This window comes from Pan troglodytes, chromosome 5, assembly GCF_028858775.2.
Source record: "Pan troglodytes isolate AG18354 chromosome 5, NHGRI_mPanTro3-v2.0_pri, whole genome shotgun sequence".
NCBI classification, from domain to species: Eukaryota; Metazoa; Chordata; class Mammalia; order Primates; family Hominidae; genus Pan; species Pan troglodytes.
Genome location: NC_072403.2, coordinates 74,935,915 through 74,948,719, shown reverse-complemented (window position 1 = coordinate 74,948,719; position 12,805 = coordinate 74,935,915). Strand labels below are relative to the sequence as shown.

The following is a 12,805-nucleotide window of genomic DNA, read 5'->3' as shown; positions in this document are numbered from 1 at the left end:
TATTTATATCAATTAGAATAGTGCCTGGGGCAGATGATGTGCTCAGCAAATAAAAGTTGAATAAATGGATAAGATTAATATCTACTTATTTCAGTGTATACACACGTATTTTACGAAAATATTTGAGAGGTATTTAAAACAATATAAATAACTCGTCAATAACTGAACCTCTTGAATGTATTTATTTGAGCTTATAAATTATCCAGATTTCATTTTGATAAGTTCTCCTTTCTAAAATATTAAGACTAGACAGTCGCGTGCTAGACTCCGGACCCGGCCGGTGGTATGGCTGAGCCGACTGGTGATTTCGCGACTCCTATCGGGTGGCGTGCGTCTCCCGAGCTGACTCCCACGTTAGGGCCCCTGACCGACACTGCCCCGCCGCGGGACAGCTGGATGTTCTGGGCAATTCTGCCGCCACCGCCACCACCGCTTACGTCCTCGCTTCCTGCAACCGGGTCAAAGCCTTCCTCTGAGTCGCAGCCCCCCATAGAGGCCCAGTCTCTCCCCGGGGCTCCGCCCCCCTTCGACGCCCAGCTTCTTCCCGGGGCGCAAACCCCCTTCGACGCCCAGTCCCCCCTTGATTCTCAGCCTCAACCCAGCGGCCAGCCTTGGAATTTCCATGCTTCCACATCGTGGTATTGGAGACAGTCTTCTGATAGGTTTCCTCGGCATCAGAAGTCCTTCAACCCTTCAGTTAAAAATTCTTATTATCCACGAAAGTATGATGAAAAATTCACAGACTTCAGCTTACCTCCCAGTAGAAAACAGAAAAAAAAGAAAAGAAAGGAACCAGTTTTTCACTTTTTTTGTGATACCTGTGATCGTGGTTTTAAAAATCAAGAAAAGTATGACAAACACGTCTGAACATACAAAATGCCCTGAAGTAGATTGCTCTTTTACTGCACACGAGAAGACTGTCCACTTCCATTGGAGAAATATGCATGCTCCTGGCATGAAGAAGATCAAGTTAGACACTCCAGAGGAAATTGCACAGTGGAGGGAAGAAAGAAGGAAAAACTAGCCAACTCTGGCCAATATTGAAAGGAAGAAGAAGTTAAAACTTGAAAAGGAGAAGAGAGGAGCAGTATTGACAACAACACAATATGGCAAGATGAAGGGGATGTCCAGACATTCACAAATGGCAAAGATCAGAAGTCCTGGCGAGAATCACAAATGGAAAAACGACAATTCTAGACAGAGAGCAGTCACTGGATCAGGCAATCACTTGTGTGATTTGAAGCCAGAAGGTCCACCTGAGGCGAATGCAGATCCTCTTGGTGTTTTGATAAACAGTGATTCTGAGTCTGATAAGGAGGAGAAACCACAACATTCTGTGATACCCAAGGAAGTGACACCAGCCCTATGCTCACTAATGAGTAGCTATGGCAGTCTTTCAGGGTCAGAGAGTGAGCCAGAAGAAACTCCCATCAAGACTGAAGCAGACGTTTTGGCAGAAAACCAGGTTCTTGATAGCAGTGCTCCTAAGAGTCCAAGTCAAGATGTTAAAGAAACTGTTAGAAATTTTTCAGAAGCCAAGAGTGAGAACCGAAAAAAAAGTTTTGAAAAGACAAACCCTAAGAGAAAAAAGATTATCACAACTATCAAACGTTATTCGAACCAAGAACACACCATCCATATCTCTTGGAAATGCTTCTAGCTCCGGACATTCGACACGAAAGAAATGTGATTTTGCAGTGTGTTCCGTACATCATCAAAAAAGACTTTTTTGGACTGGATACTAATTCTGTGAAAAGTAAAGATGTATAGGCGTCTTGTGTTTCAGCATACATAACTGAAGCATGTGAAACAGTATCATCCTCATTAGTAGAGGAAAACCAAAACCTTTTTTTCCCTCAAAACTGGATTTGTAATTAAATTTTAAGCCTCGTAGGATGTATGTTGGAATTTTAAGTCTTTCCTTTGGTTCTATGCAAATAAATACATAACTGATTTTTTAAGACTGTGTCTGTATTGTTGGGATTGAATCTAGTATTTGCTGGGAGAATTTTTTCTTTGTATTTATTTTAATGTATTGTTCTCATGTAAGAATGACTGATGTTGTGTCGGTTAAGAATTGAAGATAGGTTTAGCAGTAAAGAAGAAAGCTTTTAAAAGGATTGATTCAGCTAAGCAAAGTTGGGCAGAGAAATACAGCCATTTTGTTTTTAATGCAGAAAAGGAAGATGTTCTGTAGCAAGGGGGAATGTTTTAAAAATAAACGAGATCAAATTAATACAATCAGAAGGTTTCAAAATGTAAATATTCCTTATTTAAGACATGTTTAAATTCACCTACTAGCACGACTTACATAGCTCAAATATTGAATGCTTAAAATATTAATACAGATGGGGCCTCTGTTTTATGTTTAGATACAATTGAAGTACTTAATTGAAGCTTTTTAAAAATTGTAAAGAAAATGAAAGCTAGTGAGATCTTTTTGTCTCCTATAATACGAGGGAATTTGAGCTTGTGTTCTAGTCATTGTACTAGCTGTAGCTATTGGTCTGCCCTTTTGACATACAGCTAAAAGGGACTAAATTTTTAAAAAATTAGTCTGTTATAGTTGAAGATTAACTTTTCTTAACATTGTGATTATTGAAGTTCATGAATCTTGCTGTCAAGGAAGAAAGGTAAGAAAGCTGATAGCTCCTCCATGTTGGTAAAATCCTCTCCAGAATCTTGGAACACCTAGCACGTGACCCTAGTGACGTCACAGACCTGAGATGAAGATTCATGTTTAGCCAGTGTTTTCCAGCCTTGTACCCACCATACAGATATGTTTATTCTGTTTCACCCTACTCCTCCAGTGAGCCCCATATTTTGGGAAATTATCTGCCTCATACATTAACTAATTCAATTCATATAACACTGTTGAGTGCTTACTCTGTTACCTCTATTGTGCTTATATTAAAGGTATACAAATAAATAAGGCCATGTCTGACTTCAAGGAACTCAGTTTAATTTTGATATATTCAAAGATGTGATTCCCAACCAACTCAGGATGAAATAACTAGTGTTACAACTGAGTTGATATTCTAAAATATAACACAGTTTGTACTTTTATTACTAGTTAGCATACACATTTTATAGGCTTATGGTTAATAAATGAATTCACGTACTCCTGGACTACTTTCATTGATGACCATATCTCCACGGATGTTGTTGATCCCCACGCTGCCTTAAGGTATATTATATAAACAGTTTTATTTTCCATTTTTCTTGTTTCCTGATAATAAATGTATTTAGGACTGAAAATACTCCTGAGTACTCCCTTGGCTGTATGTCTGACAGTCTTTAGCTATGGTGACTATTGTTTATTTTTAATGGGTATTTCAGATTCCAAGTGTATTTAAAATTTCTAAGGAGATATAATGTAGTCTGTATGGTTTCTACTTTATGGAATTATATAGTCAATATTTGTAAATATTCTATGAGTTTTGGGTGGGTAGAGAGGTGCTTTGCCTGTTTTGGGTACAGGCTTTTTTGGATTTAGCTTGTTAATTGTTCAAACTTTCTGCCTTCTACATTCCTATCTTATTGTTCATTTAATCAGTTCCTGAAATGTAAGCATTACATGACTATTGTTGAGTTCTGCCTTTTATAACTGAAATACTTTACTTTTTCTCATATCCTCTATAATTGACTTCTATTTTCCTTAATCAAACCAGCTCTGGGAAATTTAATACATTTATATTAATTGAGATTATTAAAACATTTGGACTATTCAAAAAAATAAAATATTAAGACTATAAAATGCAAATATAATTATTTAAATTATTCACTCAGGTTTAAAATCAATTCTGTGTATTGTTTTAATAAAGTGGGAATTGTATTAGTCTGTTTTCACACTGCTATAAAGTACTACCTGAGACTGGATAATTTATAAAGAAAAGAGGTTTAGTTGACTCAGAGTTCTGCATGGTTGGGGAGGCCTCAGGAAACACAATCATGGCAGAAGGTGAAGAAGCAGCAAACACCTTCTTCACAAGGCGTCAGGAGAGAGAGCAAAGGGGGAAGTACTACACGTCTTAAACCATCATATCTTGTGATAATTCACTCACTATCATGAGAACAGCATAGGGAGAATCCACTCCCATGATCCAATTACCTCCCACCTGGTCCCTCTCCTGACATGTGGGGATTACAATTTGACATGAGATTTGGACTCAAAGCCAAACCACATGAGGAATTTGGTCAAAGCAATAAACCCGTTTCAATAAGTTGTCTAACAAATGTTAAACAAATAAGCTGATTAAAGTAGATATATTATAACTTTCTTGACATTTGATCAAAGTCAAATGAAGTAATATTATGTTTTGGATCAAAAATTAATGCTTTTATTCTTCCATAAGAAATATACTCTGACAGTCTAAAATTTCTTTTTGGAGACATAATCACTTCTATTTAATAAATTATAGTTGTGTTATCACTGAGAATATACATAATAAACTTACATCATAATTTTGTTTCATTACAGCCTCTTAAAAATAAAGAATCTGCTTAAGAATGAGGAGGGTAGGCATCTGTAACAGAGAGACTACAACAAATGTCTCTGTTGACCCTAATAACACAACAACAGGATTAAAATTACATGCACGTTACAGGATTTGCTAATTATGAAAATATTTTAGATTCACACCCAATGATTTATAAAATCAAAATGGAATATTATATTAGTTCCCTATTGCTCTGAATAAATTCAGAGGCTTGAAGCAATGTGAGTTTAGGTCAGAAGTCTAAAGTCTAGGTGCCAGAAGTGCTGCACTCCTTCTGGAGCTTTCAAGAGAGAATCAGTTTCCTTTCCTGTTTCATTATTAAGATTTTAAAAATTCCTTAAAATTATAGAATGATACTTCCTCTAATCATGGCAACCAAAGGCCATGATACAGAACTTCCACAAAATACCAATAGGCCTTTCTCTGTTTTTTTTTTTTTTTTTTTCATTTAATCTGCCCCTAAGGAGATAGAATGATTCATTTGATTTGTAAGCACAGGGAAACAACTAGGCACAAACATCTTTTGTCTTAATCTTCACCCTCTTGGGAGCAAGTTTGCCTATTAAAAGCCCAAGCTCCCTTCAGTTATTCCATGACATCTAAGCAAATGTGTAGAATTCCATTTGCAATGCTCATTATTAAAAATTTACACCCTAAAGAGAATGTCAGATTTACAAATGATGAACATAAAATGAACCAGGGAAATGGAAATATCTTTGGATGAGATACAAATAATTGATTACCACATAGTTGCATAACACTATGGCTTTAGAGATGTTGGCTAAAGTAAATCCATTACACATATGTTGTGATGAATAATATTAGGTGTCAACTTGATTGAATTGAGGGATACCTAGATGGCTGGTAAAGTATTGCTTCTGTGTGAGTCTATGAGGGCATTGCCTGAGATTGATATTTGAGTTGGCAGACTGGGAGAGGAAGACCCACCCTCAATGTAGGTGGGCACCATCTAATCGGCCACCAGTGCAGCTAGAACAAGGCAAGTGGAAGAAGGTGAGATACATTTACTTGGTGAGTATTCTGGCTCTCTTTCTTCTTTCCATGCCAGATGCTTGCTTCCACTCCTCTTGCCCTTAGACATCAGATTCCAGGCTCTTCGATCTTTGGACTCTGGGACTTGCACCAGTGACTTCTTGTGGGTTCTTGGGCCTTTGGCAGCAGACAAAGGGCTGCACTGTTAGCTTACTTGATTTTGAGGCTTTTGGACTTGGACTTAGGCACTATGGGTTTCTCTCCTTCCCCAGCTTGCAGATAGTCTATTGTGGGACTTTACCTTGTAATCTTGTAAGCCAATTCTAAAATAAAATACCTTTAATATATATACATATAACTTATTGGTTTTGAACCTCTGGAGACCTCTTGCTAATACTGATTTCTAACATGAATTAATTCAACAAATATTATCAAGCATTTATTATTTTCTAGGTAATATGCCAGGTGCTAATATATGTTGGCAAATAATTTGTTATGTAAAAAATCTATTAATTTATTTAACAGCTATTTACTAAGAGTTCAATATATAGCAAGCACTTGAGGGATTAAGGAATTATTAACTCAGTTTTGGTATAGAATTTAAAGTACCAGGTTTGTTGTAATTTTAATTAAAATGGCTATATAATAAGAAATATGCATAATAGAAGCTTTGATGTTGCTTATATTTTCTATTTCTTCATCTTGGTCAAACATCTACAGCCATTAATTTTATTTGCACTCTATCACATCACTTGAAACAGCCTGTTAAATCAGTATGATTAAAGCAAACGTATGGTTCCCAAAGACATCCCTCTTACAAAACACATATTTTGATTCATGAACAGAATTTGATTTTGAGACATTTTTCTTTATTCAGAAATAACCAATACCCATCATTTATTCCTTCCTTCCCTCCTTATTTTCTTTTTCTTCCTACCTTCATTCTTCTCTTTCTTTCTTTCTTTTTATACTGATGGATAACATTGTATCTGTTTTCCGTATACATGATGTTTTGAGGATTTATTCATTGCAGAATGACTAATTATAGTTATTAACATATGAATTACCTCACACAGTTATTCTTTCATGTGATGAGGACCCTTTACAACCATTGTTTAAACATTTTTCAATAACACATTATGACTTATAGACACCATGCTGTGCAATATACTTTTTCAACTTATTCCTTATATTTAACTAAAATGTTGTGTCCTTTGATCATCATCTCCCCAGTATTTCCCCACTCCAGCCATCCTAGCCCGTTTACCACCATTGTACTCTCTGCTTCTATGAGTTCAACATTTTTAGATTTCACATATGAGTGAGATAATGCAGTATTGTCTGTTTATGATTTATTTCATTTAACAAAATATCCTCCAGGCTAATTCAAACCATTACAAATAACAGAATTTTCTGCTTTTCTATGGTTGAATAGTATTTCATTATGTCTATGTCTTCTGTAGGCGTCTTGGTTTTCTGCCTATAATCTGTCTTGTCTTTTTGCAAACTCTTCCTTTGCCAGTTTTTCACTGGGAGTGTTTCCTGTGGCCATCCTAAGTCCCTTTTTTTCATGGTACATTCCTCCCCTCAACCTCTATATCTTCAGTTCTGCTGATAATTCTTGAATCTAACTCCCAAGTGGAGATACCTCTATGGAGGTATAAACCTGTGCAGTCAAATAACTAATTTTGTGGTAATAGGTCATAAAATACTCTAGAACCTCTGCATAAAATATAGAGCTCTCCCAAATCCTATTTCTTTTTCTATCACCTCTGTCTCATTAAATGTTACCAAAGTCCACACAATTAGCAAAAGAAAAGTATAAAAGTAACTTTTACTAAAATTCCTGGGCCTAATGTTAAAGTAGAGGAAGATGTTTAAATAAAAAGTTAAAATTGGTGAACGCTAGCATATATCTTGGCATAGGCCTATTTTAAGTTGTATTATATGGAAAGTAATAGGAACTTTAATCTCTAGTCAGGCATTTTTAATCTATTTTTCATTGGTAAGAGGGCAGAGCAAATGGAAAAATAGGACAATTCCATGATTATTCTTCTACAGTAACATAAATTTGAACAGTTATCCACATGCAAAAGTATCTTCAGAAGAGCTAAGGAAGTGAGGGGAAAGATCATAGGCATTGTTTCGGCATAATAATAAGAAAAGATGCATTGAATAGGGGAGAAAAAAACGTATTACCTTATCCACGTCATTCCTCTCTCAACTCCAGGAAGCACAATGTGAAAAATATACTGTCTTATTGGAAAAAAGAGAAGAAAGTGAGCATAGGACTTTGTCTTGGTATACTGAGGCCATCATACTAAAACCCAGTACCAGGAAAAACCCTAAATCCCCTCAATCCATGCCAGTACTGTGGACTGAGCCTCCTGATCTGCCCCAGTAACAGGCAAGAACCTGTAGCCCCCTTAAAACAAATTTGGTCTCTGGCTCAAATCACTGCTGGCTGACTACAGAAGGCTTGACTTCCGGAAAAACTTTACAGGAGGCAGCCCTCGGATGCTACTGACTTTATGTGTGCCCCATTATTGCACTAGCCTCAGTGGCTGTGGACTTCAGATGCACCCCAGCACAGCACCAGCCTTGATGTCCACAGGATTACAGCCTAACACTGCACTAACCATGGAAATCTTATGCTTAATTCATCTCTAGCATTGCAACTGCTGCAGTTGTTACAGGCTTAGTGATCACATTAGCTGACCAGCTCAGTATCTCTGGAAAGACTTAAAGTTGAAGAATATTTTTAGATAAATCTAGACTGCAAAGACTGGAATTTTTTCAATGTGCAGACATCAATGAATAAGCACAAGGATCAGAAACAATCAGAGAAATAAGATGTCACCAAATAAACAAAACAAATTGTCAGTGGCCAACCCTAAGGTGATGGAGATGTATGAACTGCCCCCCAAAATGTCAAAATAGCCATTTAAGGAAGTTCAGAAAACTTTAAGAAAACAAAGAGAAATAATACAAAAAAATGAGGAAAACCATAAAGGAACAGAATAAAGAATTTAATAGACAGAATAAAATACAAATTAAAAGTGAAATAAAACAAATCCTAAAACTAAAAAATATAATGAATGAAGTAAGAAATTTAATAGAGAGCATCATCAGCAGAATTGATCAAGCAGAAAAATGAATCTGTGAACTCAAAGATAGGTTATATGAAAATATACAGTCATGGGAAAAAATAAAAAAATGAAGAAATCCTGCAATATTTACAGGACAGCATGAAAAGAGCAAATTTTTGATTCATTGAAGTTTAAGAGGGAATAGAAAAAGACAAAGGGGTAGAAAGCTTATAGTAAGAAACTTTTCAGCCCTAAAGAAAGGCATACATATTCCAGTAAAGGAAGATCAAAGGTGAACATCAGATTTGATACAATTAAGAGTACAGGAAGACATATTATTATCCAACTATCAAAGATCAAAAACAAAGAGAGAATCATAAAAGCACCAAGATAAAAATAAGCAAATAAGGAAGTTCCAATATATCTGGCAGCAGACTTTCTTTTTATAGGTTAGGAGGAGTGGGATGATGTATTCAAAGAGCTGAAGAAAAAATAAGCAAAAATCTGTCAGCAAAGAATACTGTGCCCAGTAAAACTGTTCTTCAGAAATGAGGGAAAGATACTTTCCCAGGCAAACAAAAACTGAATAAATTTATCACCAGCAGGACTGTATTCTAAGAGATAATAAAAGGAGTTATTCAAGCTAAAAGAAAAGGATGCTGATGAGTAACACAAAAACATTTGGAAGTAGAAAACTCACAGTAAAAGTAAATACAGTCAAAATTAGAATATGCCAATACTGTAATGACAGTAGGTAAATCATTCATACCTTTAGTATGAAAGTTAAAAAGCAAAGCTATTAAAAATAATAACTGCAATTATTTATAAAACAATATGAAATATAAAAAGATGTTAATGTTGACATCAAAAATTCAACCTCTCAGGGAAGAGAACTCCAGCTGGTGCAGAGCCCCTAGAGTTTGATGTGGAAGTATCTATAGTGGAGCATGGCCACGGGCACCAATCCCCCAAGTTTCACCTTGCTCCTCTAGGAGACCTTAGCCTTAGGGAAACTACTGGGCATGAACAGAGCAGGGTGATCTTGCCCATGAGACAGGGTCAGTCTTATCTGAGAATGCTCCTGTGTGTTGGCCTTTCCTGGTGCCCTACCCTGGCAATATCTGCTTGTAGTGCAGCATTGTATGGCTAGCCAGAGTGTCTTCCAGGGGCTTGCGTCATAGCTCCTGTGCTGGCAGACCATGCCTGACTGTCAGAGAGCTCCAGCAGAGCAGCTCACACTGACACACACCAGCCCACCTTTCCATACCACAGCACCCCCATGCCACTTTGCCAGCATGCACTTTCCCATGGCCACCCCAACATTGCTATGCCAGCATATGTGCACATGGAAAAAACTTACCTCCCCTTCCCTGCCAGTGTACATGTATGTCTGCATCCCAATGTGCAACTACTGCTGTAAGAACACCCCCCCCACAAACTGTGCCACCATTGCCAATGCAAACACAGAGAAGGAGACAAGCAACCCCACCCTGCACTGCCATTGCAGCCAGTGCTTCATGGCATGGAGCCCACAAGATCCATGCCCAACTGCATCTCACTCCCATGCTGACACTGTAGCCAGACCAAACCTGCACACAAAGACTGGCAGCCCCACCCCCACACAGCACTACTAATGCCACTATCACAAAGGAATGCACAGAAAGTGCCAACCCTGTTCCTGCCAGTGCCCTGCCCCTGCACCAACAGTGTCACTGACATGAATGTGCCCACAGTCACCAATGGTCTCACCCCCAGCACATGCTATGCTATGACCACCACCACTGCAAACATGCACATGGAGACTGGCACATCTGTGCCAACCAGAACCTCACCTCAGCCAATGAGTATGCACCCCACTGTGCTGCTGCTCCTGCTGGCACATGTGAACAAGCATAGATCCTACTGCTACTGCCCAGCAAAGCACTTTGGCTGGCACCACCTATTGGAGTGTTATTATAAGCAGTCCAGGAACACTTTGGTCCCTGCAGGGCAGTAAATTCATAACCTCAAGAGGCAAGAGAACAAAGCTCGGGGCCCAATACCAGCCCCCCAGAGTTAAAGCACGCAACTCAGGAGTCTTGAGTTGAGCCTTGAGCCCCTAAAATATTTCAGGAATAAATTCAGTTGACTGAAACCACCCTATACCACAATCAAACCCCAAAAGACATCAAAGAAGATAAAAAAGAAAACATCCAAAGGACAGAAACTTCAAAAATTGAAGGAGTATCAGCCCACAAAAATGAGAAAGAACCAGTGTAAGAACTATGGCAACTCAAAAGGCCAGTGTTTTTTCTTCCAACTGGCCACAATAGTTCCATAGTAATGGTTCTTAAACAGGCTAAAATGACAGAAATAGAATTCAGAATATGGATAAAAATGAAAATCATCTAGATTCAGGAGAAAGTCAAATCCCCATCCAGACATCTAAAAAATACAATAAAAGCATACAGAAGATGAGAGGTGAAATGCCCACTTTAATAAAGAATCAAAGTGATCTGAAAGAGCTGAAAAACTCACTTCAAGAAGTTGAGAATGTAAACTGCAAGTATTAACAGCAGAATCAACGAAGGTGAGGAAAAATCCCAAAGATTGAACTTGAAGACTGGATCTTTGAAATAACTCAGTCAGATGAATAAATAAATAAATAAATAAATAAAATAAAGAAGAAAATAAAGAAGAATGAATAATACCTGAAATAAATATGGGATTATGTAAAGAGATCAAGATGGCATCTATGAAAGAGAGGGAGAGAAAGCAAGCAACCCCATCGGGCTAACTCTAGATCTTTCATCAGAAACCTTACAAGCCAGAAGATGTTGGGTGCCTATAGCATTTTTAAAGGACAGAATTTTTAACCAAGAATCTTATGTCCTGTCAAACAAAGCTTCATAAGCAAAGGAGAAATAAGATCCTTTTCAGACAAGCAAATGCTAAGGAAATTTGTTACCATTAGACCTGCCTTACAAAAGGTCTTGAAGAATGTGTTAAATATAGGAAGGAAAGATCATTACTAGCCACTACAAAAACACTCTAAAGTACAGGAACCAGTGACACTATGAAGCAACCACACAAAAAAAGTCTGCCTAATAACCAGCTAACAAGATAAAAGGATCAAATTTACCCATATCAATACTAATCTTGAATGTAAATGAGTTAAATGCCCCAATTAAAAGGCACAGAGTGCCAAGTGGATAAAGAAGCAAGACAACTGTATGCTGTCTTCAAGAGACTCATCACATATGTAATTACACATAGAAGCTCAAAGTAAGGTGATGAAGAAAAATCTACCAAGCAAATAAAAACAGAAAAAAAAGCAATTGTTACTCTACTCTGAGGGAAAAAAAATTAAAAAACACAAATGAACTTTAAACCAACAAAAGTTAAAAAAAATAGGCATTGCATAATGGTTAAGGACTCAATTCAACAAGAAGACCTAGCTATTCTAAATATAAATACTGGCAGATGCATACTGCAAGTCCTTAGAGACCTATGAAGGGACTTAGAAAACCCCAAATTAACAGTGGGAAATTTCAACACTCCACTTATAGTATTAAAAAAAATTATTGAGGCAGAAAACTAACAAAGATATTCAGAACCGGATCTTGGCGCCTGACAAAATGGGCCTAACATAAATCTACAGAACTTTCCACTAAAAACAACAGAATATACATTCTTCTCACCTTCATATTGTACATGCTTTAAAATCAACCCCATAGTCAGGCATAAAACAATCTCCAACAATTAAATTAAAAAGGGATTATATCAACCACACTCTTGGACCACAGTGCAATAAGAATAAAAATCAATGCCAAGAAAAGTGCTCAAAACCATAAAATTACATGAAAATTAAACAACCTACTCCTATATGATTTCTGGGAAAATAATGACATAAGCCCACAAATTCTGTGAAACTAATGAGAACAAGAATAAAACATACCAGAATCTCTGGAACACAGCTAAAGGAATGCTGAGAGGGAAGTTTATTGCAATAATCACCCACATCAAAAAGTTAGAAAGATCTCCATTTAACAGTCTAACATCACAACTATAGGAACTAGAGAAAGAAGAGCAAATCAACCCCAAGGCTAGCAGAAGACAAAAAATAATGAATATCAAAGCTGAACTGAAAGAAATAGAGACACAAAAACCATACAAAAGATCAACAAATCCAGGATTTTTTTTTATTGGAAAGAACTAATAGGATAGATAGACCGTTAGCTAGAT

General features: G+C 37.1%; 1 pseudogene; it reads left to right on the top strand.

Annotated features, from left to right (window-relative positions):
- The first annotated feature begins 285 nt into the window (after positions 1-285).
- LOC100612684 (FMR1-interacting protein NUFIP1-like) lies at positions 286-1,778 on the top strand (annotated as a pseudogene).
- Positions 1,779-12,805: the final 11,027 nt, after the last annotated feature.